At 64.3% G+C, this 13,726-nt stretch overlaps 1 protein-coding gene and 1 long non-coding RNA gene across 6 annotated transcripts in view; both read left to right on the top strand.

Moving 5' to 3' along the window:
* Positions 1-13,726, top strand: part of Gse1 (Gse1 coiled-coil protein) — a 242,536-nt gene that overhangs the window by 1,280 nt on the left and 227,530 nt on the right. The gene's annotated exons all lie outside the window — the stretch shown is intronic.
* LOC106026296 (uncharacterized) lies at positions 8-12,090 on the top strand. Its single transcript, XR_010047096.1, has 3 exons — positions 8-5,521; positions 5,944-6,014; positions 6,125-12,090. It is a non-coding gene; the product is annotated as an uncharacterized LOC106026296 (long non-coding RNA).

Below are 13,726 nucleotides of genomic sequence, written 5' to 3'. Positions count from 1 at the left end.
AGCAGCACATTCATCTCGTAGGAACATTCCTCTGAGGTGTGTGTGGGGCATGGAGAGGTGTTTTTGCTTTCTCTGGCGCTGTGCGGTCTGGCTTAGCAGAAGGTGCCCCTTTGGGGATCACTGAGCATGCACTTGGGTACGTTGACCTGCCAGCCTCAGGCCTGGGGCAGGGCTTCAGGGGCGTGGCACAGGATGGTGTGGAGTAGGAGGGCACTGGTGTGAGCAGAGGCGTGGGCCCGGCCAGCCGTGTTGGCCGCGCACTCTGTCAAACAGGAAGTTGGGGGCACGCCTTTGCCCGCCTGCTAACCCTGGCGGTCAGTGCCATGATGCAGGTCGCCAGGAGGTCCCCGCGGTCCTCCTCAGCCCCGGCCATCGCCGCCAAGCTCTTCCAGAGTTTTCCGCCCAAGTTCACGCTTCTCATTTGAGACTTTCTGGTGCTTAACAGCAGATGGCAACAGATTTCCAGACGTGGGGGCGTGGGACGTGGAGGCGTGGGATTTGGGCACAGCGGCCTCGCAGACTTCCCCAGCGGTGGCAGGAAGTCCTTGTGTGCAGTCATCTGTGCCTGTGGTGCGGCAGAGCCCGAGTCCCTGTCCAAGCCGCTGCCTTCTCCAGCCGCCTGGCTCAGGGACCGGCATCCGGCTTTGCCGCGGGGGGCAGAGGGCCGTGGACGGCGTGACAGCCCCTGTCCTGGCCTTTGGGGCCGGAAGCCTCATCTCTGCCAACACTGGGCTGCTGTGGGTTGGCAAAGGCCCGTAATTAGTGGTAGCTGCCGGCCAAGAGCCGCAGAGGGTCCAGGGTGGGCACGGCATCCCCATCCCGTTCAGGACCCTGCATCTGTCGGCGCTGTGACGGGCGTGCGCGCCCTGTGCGTGGCACACCTGTGACGTGTATTTCCATGACACCGACCCGGCTGCACCGTGGCCCACCTCTTCACACCTTTGGGCTCTGCTAGGCACAACCAGCGGGGATGCTGTGTGGTTCCTTGGACACTCGGAACCCGGCTGCTTCCTTGCCGGGAAGGGGAGGTGGATCTGCACGGGAGGGGACGTGGCAGAATTTGGAAGTGAAAATGTTTCCGGGCTCCCCGGTGGAGCACCTGGTGCAGGTGGGACCTTCATGATGTCACCTCATGGGGCAGATTCATCGCAACGTGGCAGTTCTGAGCCGAGTGTCCGAGTGTGGGGACAGTGCCGTGCTGTGGTCAGGGTTCCTGGAGGCTGGGGGTGTTTGGGGAGCACTTTGAGGTGGATGAGTCTTTCCGGGTTTGCTCGTGTACTGGGGCCGGGGAGATGCAGGCTGTGACCTCCCCCGAGAGGACCTGGAGGGGACAGAGAGGCGGCCAGACCGTGTGGACGGGCCCACAGGCTGGTGCCCACCCACGGGGGACGCATGAGCTCCCGTGGACCCTGCCCTTCCTGAAGGGAGTTGTCCGGCTCCTTCCTGTGTGCCCCCAGCCTTCTTCAGTCCCAGATGAGCGCCTTGGGGCGCGGCAGGTGGCATGGGTGGGTCTGGAGCCTGGGTCTTCCGCCCCACCCCATCTCAGCTGAACCTTGGGGAGCAGAGAGACAGGCAGAGGGGCAGGGGACGGGGTTGGCGTGAGCCAATGCCCTTAAAAGCAGTGTGGGAGGCCGGGCTTGGGCTCTGCCGGTGCTGTGAACACTGTGGGCAGAGCTGGGGACACCCAGCTGGGACACCCAGGGGCCGAGGTGCACGCCCTGAGCCCAGGAGGAGGCCTGTGCTGGCTGGCTCCCTGCTGGCTCCTGGATTCCTGCTGGATTCCTGCTGGGCTTCCTCTGGCAGCCTGCGGTTTGGGAACGTGTGTGCGGGAGGGAGTGGGGATGTGGGAAGGTGCCACGGGGAAGCCACTCTGGGGACACAGCACGCTCAGAAGCCCGTCCTGCCGCCGCCCTTGACCTTCAGGCTGTGCCCTTATAAGGGCTGGATCCCCAGCGACTGGCCTTGGCAAGGAAAGGCTGAGACAGGAGGGGGGTGGGGCCGTGACCACCCGTGGGGCTCCTCCATGTCGGTCTGGCAAGGTCCAGGCGGGGAGCAAGGACACCCCAGACGCGGGGGAAGACCCCAGGTCCACCTCAGGCAGCCGCCCTGTGCTGCGCTGGTGAGGCTGGGCTGTCCTCGTTGTCTGAACCACTCCCTGGCTGTCCGGAGCTCGGGACCCCCACCCCTGTCACATGGCTGAGACAGGAGTCCACAAAGTCAGGCAGCTCGGCCACTGCAGTAGGGCTGGTCTGAGCCCCACCCTGCCTCGTCCTATTGCTCTGTCCCTCCAGGCTCCAGGGTGCCGGTGGCCGTGTCTGGAGCAGCACTGGCCCCTATAGGGCAGGGGGACTGACCCACACCAGACTCCTGGCCCCAGAGGCTAGCAGTCTGGAGGCCTGTTTCCTTTCCCATGTGGCTCTGAGCAGGACACTCCCCGGTGTTGTGGGAGGAGCCCTGTGTGACCTGCACCCCTGTCCCCATCTTGAGTCCCCAGAGTCGTGCATTCCGACGGCCCTGCGATGGGGAGACGTCTGAGGCCACCGGACAGGTCTGATTCCCGGGGTGCCGCTGTGTGATGCCAGGCCCTGGGCACTGTGAGATCCGCCCTCAGTGGTGACAAGGGAGGGACAGAAAGAGGCGGGTGCAGTGGGGTGCTTGGATGCTGGCAGCCAGGGCACCAGTCTCTCGTGGCTGGGTGGAGAGACACAGCCCCAAGGCCCCCGGGAGTTGCCAGCGCCTGGGCTCAGCGTGGCACCTCATGCCTGTAAAGGACTGGTGCGCTGTGCTGGGCCCAGCCCAGTGCTGCAGGGAGACCCAGGAGGGTGGACCTAGGGCTGCGGGACGGGGTGACACCTGGGCCGAGTCCCGAAGGTGGAAGAGTGTGGCCAGGTCTGCGTGGGAGTCCTGTGCTCCTGGCTGGGGCAGGGGTCGTGCTCTGGGCATGGGGAGGGGACTGTGGCAGCCAGCCGTCTCCTGCAGCAGGACAGGCAGGCCTGCGGGGTGGGCAGGGCCCTCTTGGTGGGGTTGGAGTCCTGGAAGTCCAGGGACAGCAGTCTAGTTAGTGACACCAGTGGAAAGGTGGGTCTGATGGTGGTGCCTGTAATACCAGCACTAGAGGAGGCTGAGGCAGGAGGATCCGAGTTCCGGCCCGGCCTGGTCTGATGGAGGTCAGTAGAGTGCCGAGTGCCGGCTATACCTGGTCTCTGAGGAGGGCCTGGGCTTGGGGAGGGCGAGAGGGGAGGACCAGGGGCCAGGGTGTGGGCTGGGCCCACTGGGAGGAAACATTTTTGTGACAAGGAGATAATTCACACCCCAGGGAGTGCTGTATCCTTCTAAGGTCTTTGCAGCAGCAAGTTGAGGTGACGTTGGCGGCCACTGCAGCTGGCCCCGGACTGTCCCCTCTTCCCATGGTGTCCGCCCCGCCCTGCAGTAGCTGTGGCCCGAGTTGCAGGCTGGGCCTGTGACCCTGGGAGGGCCGCAGCCATCTGAGCTGTGTGCTCCGGGCTGAAGGGCGGCCCGAGTTGGGGCCCCGACGTACACTGCCCTGGCCCCGGTGACGGTGACCGCCTTGTGTCTGTGTTTTGTGTGGACATCTTGAGGTGTGCGGGGGACGCTGGCCTGTCTCCCACGAGACCCTAGGGTGACTTTGCAGTCACTGAGCAGGGTCCCCTGGCTGAGCCTGGTCGGGCCCAGGGGCTGGCGGGGGGACACCTCTGTGCTGTCCCCTGCAGGTGCCTCTCGCCTCTGTCACCTTGGCAGCGGGGAAGTGGCCGGCTGACGGCCACTGGGTGGTGTCCAGGCGCCCCAGGCTGTAGGCCTGCAGTGTGCCAGGTCCCTTGTGACTCAGGCTGCCAGGGTTTCATCAGCCATAGCGCCAGCTGCAGGGCTGGGCCTCGGCTTCAGGGGGGCAGAAGCAGGGCCCCCAGCTCCACCTACCCCACCCCACAGAGCGGAGTCCCCACCTGGCCAGCTGCTTGGAGATGACAGCACCTTCTGCCCAGGGTGATGGGAGTGCGTGGGTGCCCGTGCTCTGGATGGGGAGACTGAGGCTGCAGGAGGCCTACAGTGGGCCGTGCTGCTGGCAGGTGACGGGCGGGCTGAGCGGTTCTGAAGCCGGACTTCATCACTGCTCTCCTGAGCCCTGCACAGGGTCGGTGCCAGGCGCTGTGGAATGGAGCCGAGGTAGCCCTGGAGAGAGCGGGTGACATTCAGGACTCAGAACGAGGGCCCCAGAATGCCCCAATCTGGGCCTCCCCGGTGCCTGCGACCACCCCTGCCCAAACCCAGCCAGGCCACTGACCTTGGGGAGGCCGGACCCAGTCACCAGGGGCAGTGCTGGGGGAGCAGAGCCTCTGTCACCCGTCCCTGGACCCCAGTGCCCGTTGGAGGTGAAGGGGTATCTGGGAGTATGGGCACGTGACTTGGGACGGACCCTGTCCCCGGGGGACACCACTGGCCGGCTGGCCCCATCTGTGGGACTCGGGGCTTGGAGACAGAGCTGCTCTGTGACTGTCGGCTGGTGTCACTGTGACTGTTCACCGCCTTCCTGGGTTGGTCGGGGCCGTTGTACTGGGAGCTGTCCTGGGGACCTCACAGGCAGGGCAGCTGGACCTTGTGGGGGACAGGAACAGCTGGAGGGTCTGCCTCTCAGGTTGGGACAGCTGGGAGCCAGATTCTGGGGGTCACAGCCCCCACTCGCCCCTCATCTCCTTAGTGATCATGGAGCCGCTTAGAATGTGTGCCCTCGGGGGGAAGGAGGGACCCCGACACCCAGCGCCAGTGACAGCCCCGCTTTCTCAGCGAGGCTCCGAGCTCTGTGTCTGCCTGCCCGTGATTCTGTTTGCCCCACGCCGGGCGCAGCCGAGGCCCCTGGGGATGTGGCTCTGTGCCGGCCCCGTGTGTGCATCTGTCTCACCAGCCTGAGGGCGCAGCAGCAAGGGTGGCGTTGTTACCCAGGGATCGCCGGCCGGGAGCCCTGGCCACCAGACTGACCTCTCAGTAAAGAATAGCCAGTGATGGGTTAGAACGGCCAACGGCTCTGTGGATAAGACCCATTGGAGGGCACAGCGCTGGAGCCCCAAGATCAAACCAGGCAGCTTTGAAAACATTGGTGAACCTGCTCCAAGCCAGGGCGCGGTGACACAGGCCGGTGAGCCCAGTACTGTGGGAGGCTGAGGCAGCAGGTCAGCAATTTGAGGGCCCCCTGGGAACTCAGCGCATTGGTGAGGCTCAGTCCCCGCATCAGAAAGCTGGGGTGCAGCCCAGTGCGAGGCCCGGAGAGAGGGAGGGAGAGGGAGGAGCTCCCCGGGCACCCGGGGAGTGGCCGGCACGGTGGGCTCATCTCCAGTCCAGTCTGGAAATTCCTGCCCTCCCGGGCCTCAGCCATCTCGCCCGTGTCCCCGGGGTGGTGGCCTCATCACCTTCCGCCTCCCTGTCTGCGGGTCCCTCTGTTCTGCAGTGATGGCCTCTTTCATTCTGACGCTGGTAACCGGTGCCTTCTTATGGATCAGGCCAGCTACAGGTTTGCTGATCGATCATATTGATCTGGGGTAGGCGTGTTTCAGCTCTCCTGCTCTCTGGCGTTTTCGGCCAGCCCGAGGGCGGGATCTCCTGCCTGGGCGGTGGGTGCCCAGGTCACAGGCAGCTTGCCAGGCCAGTGGGGAGGTCAAGGCCGTTGTCCTCCTGCTGGAGGGGATTTTTCTCTGAACCTTGGCCGGGTGAGGAAGATGTCGGAATCCAGTGTTTTCTGTTTTAACACAGAGAGATAACAGCATTGTTTCTCCGGCTCCGGCCACGGGGAGGCCGGGGCTCTGTCACTGTGGACACAGTGTGTGGGACTGTCCCTGTCCCCGACACTGGTACCTCACCCAGCTTGATGTAACCCTCCTGCCACCTCTTTTCCCTTCATGTTGCTGTGGCAACGGACCCCTCCCACCCCGGCAGCACCCAGAGCCCGGAGGGGACGCGGGGCAGGCACCCACCCCCAGCACGGAGCCCTCAGGGGCCGAGCAGAGGTGAGCCCTGGGCTCCCGTGGGTCAGCCAGGGCCAGCTGCACTGCCTGGTCCGCGGGGTCCTCTCCAGGCCACGTGGGGAAACTTATTACTGTGTCCTGTTGTTTTGTAGGATCTTGCTGAGCTTCCCAAGCTGATCTCCTAACTCTGACCCTCCTGCCTCAGGCTCCTGGGCGGCTGGTGGGCACACACACAGGTGTGCACACTCAGCAAGAGTTGCTTGTACAAAGGGCACGCTCGGCGGCTCTCCGTATGTTTACAGAGTTATCCTAGCATCTGCTCTGTTAGAACAGTTCTCATCACTTCCAAGGGAAACTTCACTCTGCCCTCCCTGGGTGCCTGGAGAATCCAATCTGGGTTCTGTCTCTGTGGATTTGCTTGATCTGGACATTAAATATGCGCAGGATTCTGTTGTGTATGCATATGGATACTTACATTTCTGTCTGGCTTCTTTTTACTGAGCATCCTGTTGTCAAGGTTTATCTCAGCTCTAGCCAACACCAGCATTGCATGCCTTTTCCTGGCTGAGTAATATTCCACCATGCAGAGGTCGCAGTGTGTTTAGCTGCTAAAGGGTGGTGGATATTTGGTTCTTTACACGTCTGGCTGTCGTGGATAACGTATCAAGTGTCTGTGTACAGACTGTTGTGTGCATGTGTTTTCCTTTGCTGTGGAGGGAGTGTGGGGTGGGCTGCAGGTCTGAACAGGCTACAGGTTGCACTGCGGTGCAGGACATAGCTCTCCTGAGTCCGGCCCCTGTTCCACCTTTCCTCAATGTGGTATGAGGTGAGGCTATTGCATGCCCCAGTTTCTCTGTCCGGGTTGCAGTGGCCCCAGGCGGCCCCGAGTGGGGGTGGACGGTGTTTTCCCATGCAGGTGGGGCTGGGGCACCTGTGTCCCCACCCCCAGCTGCAAGGCCCTCAGGAGCCCTAACCTTCACCCTAAGGCCTCTTTCCCAGCTCTCACCGAGGCTTAGGGCGGGGCCTGTGCCGGCCTCCCAGCCCCATGGGACCCGCAGGCCCCGCCCACCAGACCCTCGCAGGTGGGCAGCTCGCAACACCGGGCCTCTGCTCCTGTCCCCGGGGGGCTCAGGGTAGCCCCGCATCCGTGCGTCCGAGCCTTACCTCGTCCTGGTTCTCCGTCAGCTGCCCCGTGTTCTCTGCCAGCACCATGAACTGAACCCTGGATAGCCCAAAATGCTAAATGCCGATCCTCTGTTCATCAAGGAGAAACTGAGGCACAGAGACGCCCACACAGTGCCGGGTGTCTTTTGGGGTTCAGAGGTTGGCTTAGGGCTGCTGTGGCAGCCTTCACAAGGGACTCCTTCTCCTGTCAGGGGGAAGGACGGGTGCTGCTGGCTGTTTTCTGGGAGGCTCCTGAGCTGGGTTGACTGCAGGAGCTGGGGTGACTTTGGATACCTGACCGGCGCCCACGTGTGCAGAGGGGACTGGGTACAAGTGGAAACACGGGTGGACGGGAGCTACCGGGAGCCTTCCCCGCGGGACTTACAGTGCCTTTCACCGGGTGGTGCCCACTGAGACCCTGGCAGTTGGGGTGGCTTCGTTCTGTGCCACATTTCAGGAAGTGCTCCCAAAGCCATTTTTGCCAACAGCAGAACCCAGGGTCCCACCGGGGTCCTTTCTGAGAGGAGTTGGGAGTGGAGGTACGCAGCCGTGGGGCCCTGGACGGTGCCCGGTGGAAGGTCCAGGGCCCACCCTGCCATCCAGCTCGAGGTGGGGGGCGAGTGCTCCTCTGGGGAGCGGATGGGTGGGCAGGGCCGGGGATTTCGGAGGATTTTCTATTTTTAACCTACGATGTGTTTAACTCACCCAGGAGGAGCCGAGCTCTCTCTGGGCACTACAAAGCCGTTGTGTTTGGAGCCCATAAAAACGGTTGGCGAAGAGGGTCTCAGGAGCTCAGGGGCAGGCGGGGCCGCTGGGGGTGCAGGACCCGCGGAGAGCATGGCTGGGAGCGGCCTCTTCTCCCTGCTGCCCAGAGAGGCTGAGTCACTCGTGCCACCACACAGCGACGGGCGGGTGCGGCTCCCTGAGTGCGGCAGTGGGGCCCGGGCACCTTCCCAGGGCCCCGCGGGAAGGGGTGCAGTTCTGACAGCGGCTGCGGGTCCTTCACCAGCTCCCCAGGGCCCTGGGCGATACTTGGGGGCCAGGTCCGTTGAGCTTGGCTGCGGGGCGCTGAGGCTGCAAAGTCAGCAGCTCCCCGGGCAGCGCAGCGTCCTGGTCTGCTTAGCTCGGGATTTTCCAACTGCCGGGGAACAAACCCGCCCCCCAGGCCTCTGGGCTGCCAGATGAATTGGGAAAGGTTTCCAGTTTCCAGACCCAGGGGGATGGCGTCATGGGTAAAGGGTCAGGGGTCAGGGGTGAAGGGTCGGAGGTCGGCCCAGGATGTCCCCAAGGGAGGAAGCCGAGGACCCTCTCACGGTGTGTCAGCCTCGGTGGCGGGGACGCAGGAGCTGGCCCCGGCTGGGTTTGCCACATACCCGAGGGAGCGCGGGTGGCTTGTGGCAGTAGGCATGTGTGATTCCTCTACATTTAGGGAGGAGGGGACCCCACCCCGCGGCACCCTGTGTGGCAGCCCGTGTGCTGGGGTGCCGGGAGGGCTTCCTGGATCCCATCCCGGCCTCTTGCAGGCTGGACGGAGGGCACAGACCTGCTTCTCCCCTGGTCGCGGGCACCCAGCCCGCCGGCCCTTGCACAAGAGGAAAATGAGCCGGGTGACAGGCTGTCACCGTGCAGCCCAGCGCCTGGAGGGAGGCCGGGGCTCCCGCTCGGCCAGGGTGCGGCCTGCAGGCCTTCTCCCTCCCTCCCTCCCTCCCTCCGAAGCTAAATGGATCTTTCATTAAGATCAGCAAAATCCATTTTTAACTGAATTTGAAGGTCACCTGGCTTGGGCTCCCCGGGCTGTGGAGCGGCCGTCAGCACCGCCCTGGGACGGTGGCCCAGGTGGAGAACAGGCAGAGCTCAGAGGCCAGAGGCCCCGTCCAGGACGGCCGTGCGCAGGACCTCGGCCACCTGCCGCCTCTGTGCCACCGGCCAGGGTCAGGCTTCCGGGCCAGCTCAGTCCTGCCCAGCACGGCCTTTCTCTGCCTCACTTTCCTTGTTGTTGGCAAAGTGGTGATTCTAAAGCCCCTGGGGTCCCTGCCCACCCCGACAGCTGAGAACTTGAGGCCAGGTGACCATCCTGGGCGCCTGGGCCTTGCGGGTCCTGTTGGGTGCTAGGTCCTGGTCCCCTGGGGTGTGGGTGGGGCTGTGTTGGCAGCAGAGGGTGGCATGGGTGTGGCAGCCAGCCTTTCCCCCAGGGTCCCCCGGCACCACAGAACAGGTCCCACGGGGCTCACAGAGCAAGGAGCTGGGGCAGGGTCCCCTGTGCTGGCGAGAGGGTTGGGGGCCCCAGGAGGCTGTGTCATGGAGTCCTGGTGTGTGGGGGCTGGAGGCTGCTGAGATTCCAGCTGGGGGTGTGGAACCTTCCTGGGCGCCCCCTGGTTTGGACACACTGCCATCCCCTCCTCAGTGCCCGCCAAGCCCAGCACCCCAGGCTTCAGTGGGGCCATTGATGTGGCCAGTGGGTCTTGGTAAAGGCTGCAGGGTCCCGTGCACCCTGGCTTGGGTTTGCACCTGCCGTCTGCCAGCTGTGTGTGGAGTGCAAGGTCCTCGAGCCTCCCCCAGGTCCCTGGAACCCTGCAGGGCCGCCAGCGGCTCTGGGAAGCCCCACAGGAAGGTGGGGAGGAGGGAGGCGGTTTTTATTTTGAGACATAAACACCCTCTCCAAGGATACAGGTCTCTGTGTGTGTCCTCCCAGGCCATTGGCTGGCCGAGAGGGGACAGCTCGCTGTCTGCACCCCTCCCCCCGCCAGAGCCCTGTCCCTGGCCCATCGGCGTCCAGGTGGGACCGTAGTGTCCTCGCCTGTGCCTTTCCCACTCGGAATTTGGGGGCTGAGGTCCCAAGAGGACGAAATTGGGACCTGTTGTTCAGGGGGTGCTCGCTGCTCCTTCTGTAGGGGGCATCCGGAGCCCGTGTGGCCTGAGATCGAGGAGCAGCCGACCGCTGCGATGCCAGCACTGGCAGGACGCAGGGGGACAGGACGCAGGGGGGCAGGACTGAGGGGGACAGGAGCACAGGCCGGGCAGGTGCTTCTGCTTCCACTTTGCTTTCTGTCCTTGGTAAAAGAGCTGGGCTGCCACCGGCCTTCTGCCGTGTCTCCTGTCCTCCCTCCCGCGTGGCTGTCCGGGGACAGCTCTGACACCCTGTCACTCTCTTCTCCCCTCTGAGGTCTCGTTGTCACCATGCAGGTTACCTCTCCTAGGGACGCTTGCCCTGGCCCTGGCCCTGGCCCGTGACGGCCCTGCCAACACCTGTCACTGCCGTGACCTCACTGTCCCCTGGGTGCCCAGAGAGGAATGAGGTCACCCGGCCTCCTGAGGTCACATTGCGGGTGGTGTCGGGGGCAGGACCTTCCTGCAGCCCGCTGTCCAGGCCCCACCCTCTGTGGGCGCAGCTGTGTTCTGGTGTGGCTGGTGCCTGTGCCCTGCCCAGTCCATTGGGGGCCTGCAGACCACGTGGGCTGACCCTGAGCCGCAGACAGGAAGCCGGGCCGAGAGGCACCATTTTTATCTCCCGCCCGCTTTGTGTTGTGGAGCTGGAGCTGGAACCCAGCACCTCTCAGGGCTGAGCAGCACTGTGCCGCACGCCTTGGCTCTTTTCACCATGGACGTGGCCTTTCCCAGCCACGGAACCGGCCTTAGACTCACCGGCCTCCTGCCTCAGCCTCCTGGTAGCTAGGATGTCGGGTCTTGTTCCAGGGAGATGTCCTGGGGCTGGCGCGTCCCTCGGGCCTGGTGTTCATTGTGATGAACACGCACCCACGCAGCTGGCCACGTCAGCTGCTCTTGAGTGCCCAGTCCGGCGGCCAGCACTGGGCCTCGAGGAGAACCTTCACCCGGTTCCGCTCCAGACCCATCATCTGCTCAGAAGGAAACTCTGTCCCCTGGGCCACAGGGCCCCGCAGCAGTGCTGCAGGGGGTACTGCGCCCGTTGGTCCGGGCTCCCGGGTCCCCCTGCCGTCTTCTCCGTGAGACCCGGGAGGACACGGATGGACTCACGTCCATCCACTCAGTGTGCTTCCGGAATGATTTGCTATGTCTTCCCTTTTCAGGGTCTTTGGGTGTCGGGACGACAGACAGAGACAGCAGAGCTTTAAGATGGGCTCTCTGGCGAGTTTCTGTGGCTTCTGTGGAACGTTTGGTTAGTGGGAGGCTGAACAGGAGGAGTGCACGTTGAGCCCACCCAGAGTTTAGTGGCCCAGCAAGACCTTGTCTCAAAATTAGAAATCAAAACAAAACAAAAAAGTTACAACTCAGTGCAAAGGTCCAGTGTTCAATTCCCAGTATTAAAAAAAAGTTTAAGAAAAAAAGGTCCAGAAGGTTTTTGAAAAGTGAGTTGTTGGCAAAGGACCCTCAGGTGAGCGGCTCCAGGTGGGAAGTGCCGGGCCTGGCCGCGCCGGGAGTGGGGGAGACCAGGTGCAGGCCCTGCCCAGCCTGGGGGCGCAGGTGAGGTGCCCAGGCTCTGGATCTCATCCCAGAGAGGCAGAGGGGCTGGGCTGGTGTCCCCGCCCCAGTCAGTGCCTGTCCTCCTGGAGCTAGATGAGGCCCCCCCAGACTGCTGCCCCCTTCCGGGGTGCTGGGAGTGGGGGGCTCGGCCCTGGCAGGGGTGGCGCAGAAGGGGCTGTAGGCTTCTCAGAGCAGAGCACTGTCAGGGGTAGGGCTTGTCCTCATGGTGACCGGGCTGGTGTGCAGAGCTGCCCGTGGCTCCTCAGGAAGGCCTCCCCGGTGCAGGAGGCCACGCTGCGGTCCAGGCCACTCAGAGACTCAGCCAGGAGCCCGATGACCTCACAGGGGTCCCTGGCTCTCCTGCCAGATGCCCTCTGCTCCACTGGGGTCTGGCTGGGCAGGCTTCTACCTCCCTGGGGACAGGCCCCGGCCCCTGGCTGTGCCCACCCCGCCGCTCCTCCTGCTGGCCTGCACCCTGCACGTCCTGGGAGTGGGCTGGGGCTCCTTCCTCACTGTACTCTGCAGGCCCTGTGGGAGGGCTCAGCTTGGCTACGTGTTCCCTCCCTGCCCCGAGCTCAGTGGCCACCAAGCCGCCCTGGGCACAGGACACACAGGGTACACCGATGGGCACACACACACGGCTGCAGTGGGTGGCGCTGGGCCCCAGGCTCCGGGCCATCACTGCCCGGGTGGGGACAGAGAGGCAGGGTGCAGCCCTGGGGGGTGGGGGCAGCGAGGCAGCGAGGCTGCGTGGGGGACCCCACCCACGCCGCCAGCCCTCCGTGGCCGCCTCCTGACCTTGTGGTGTGGCATGAGCCATGCCTGGGTTCTGGAGCTGCCACTCCCAGCAGAGGCTGCCCACCCATTTGTCATCTGTAACAGTGTCACAGAGCCCCGGAGAGCAGCTATGGCTGCCACTGGAAGTGGTGCCACCCACGCCACGCACGCGCACGCACACATACGCACACACTGTGGACGTCTGCAGTCTTGAGTCCTTGCAGCTGACAGGAGCTCTGGGCCCCCCAGAACCTGCCCCCCGAGCCCCACCTGCCCGGTGCTCCATCCCTGGCTCTCTGTCCCGAGCCTCCGCGGTGAAATGGCGCAGGGCAGGCTGTGTGCGTGGCCCTCGGCCGTCAAGCCCGTGCTGGGTGGGTGCCTCACACCCCTCTAGGCTGTGCACAGGTGTCCGTCCTGCCCTTACACCTCGGTCCCAAGCCCCTGGGCCCCGTGACCCGGCTGCTGCCGCTGCTGTGAGCCCTCTCTGCGCCCCGGTGGCTGCGCTCCTGGTCTCTGGCTTCCTCCAGCGTCCGCACCACACCCCGGGACAGCAGTCCTGGTCCCCTCCGGTGCTGCGGGTGGCCGGGTCCCGGCTTTCCGGCGGCCCAGGCGCAGTGTCAGTGCCTGTGCCTGTCCCCAGGCCCCGTGTAGCACCCCCGACTGCCCCATGATGCCCGGCCTGGCCCTGTTCGGTGTGTGCGCTATGGCTGTGTGGGCCCCAGCAAGGACTTGGGGACCGACCTGAGGCCCAAGGTCAAGTGCAGGGAGACCTCGGCCTGGGGTCAGAGGCTGTCATGTGGGGCCTGTGCACGCGGCCCCCAACGTCAGCTCCTGAAGCCAGCTGCTGTCGTCGTGAGCCAGGGCTGTGGGTGAGGAGCCCGGAGCCCAAAGAGGCTGCTCCCCACCAGGGCGTCCTGCTGGCTTCCGCTCTGCGGTCCCTGAGCAGCAGGCTGGGGCCTTTGAATGCCTTACAGCTTGGCGTGTAGACCGTGCAGTGGACAGGGCGCCCACACCATCTGTTCCTGAGTGTGACCACGTGTGGGCAGGGGAGGGTGGCACAGGGTGGCCTCCCCCAGAGCTGTCCCTCTTTGTGTGAGGGTCACGCTAGGGCCTGGGTCACATAGGCAAACAGTGCCATTGTGGTGCTGCATTGGGCCTTGGAGGGCCATTGTTTGAAGGAAGTGGCCTTTGGTCCCCCCCAGGAGCTCTGGGTGGCTTCTGCTGGAGGCATCGTGGACCCAAAGTCTGAACAGGGTAGGAGGCAACCTGGGAGGGGAGGGAAGATCCAGGATCTGGAGGTAACAGCACATGCAAAGGCCCTGAGGTTGGTGATGGGAGGGATTAGAGAGGAGATGGCGGCAGTGAGTGTGGCT

The sequence above is a fragment of the Cavia porcellus genome, unplaced genomic scaffold (genome assembly GCF_034190915.1).
Source record: "Cavia porcellus strain 051 isolate PalLab524CR breed Dunkin Hartley unplaced genomic scaffold, mCavPor4.1 scaffold_4, whole genome shotgun sequence".
Classification (NCBI taxonomy): domain Eukaryota; kingdom Metazoa; phylum Chordata; class Mammalia; order Rodentia; family Caviidae; genus Cavia; species Cavia porcellus.
This window is presented reverse-complemented; position numbering and strand designations above follow the sequence as displayed.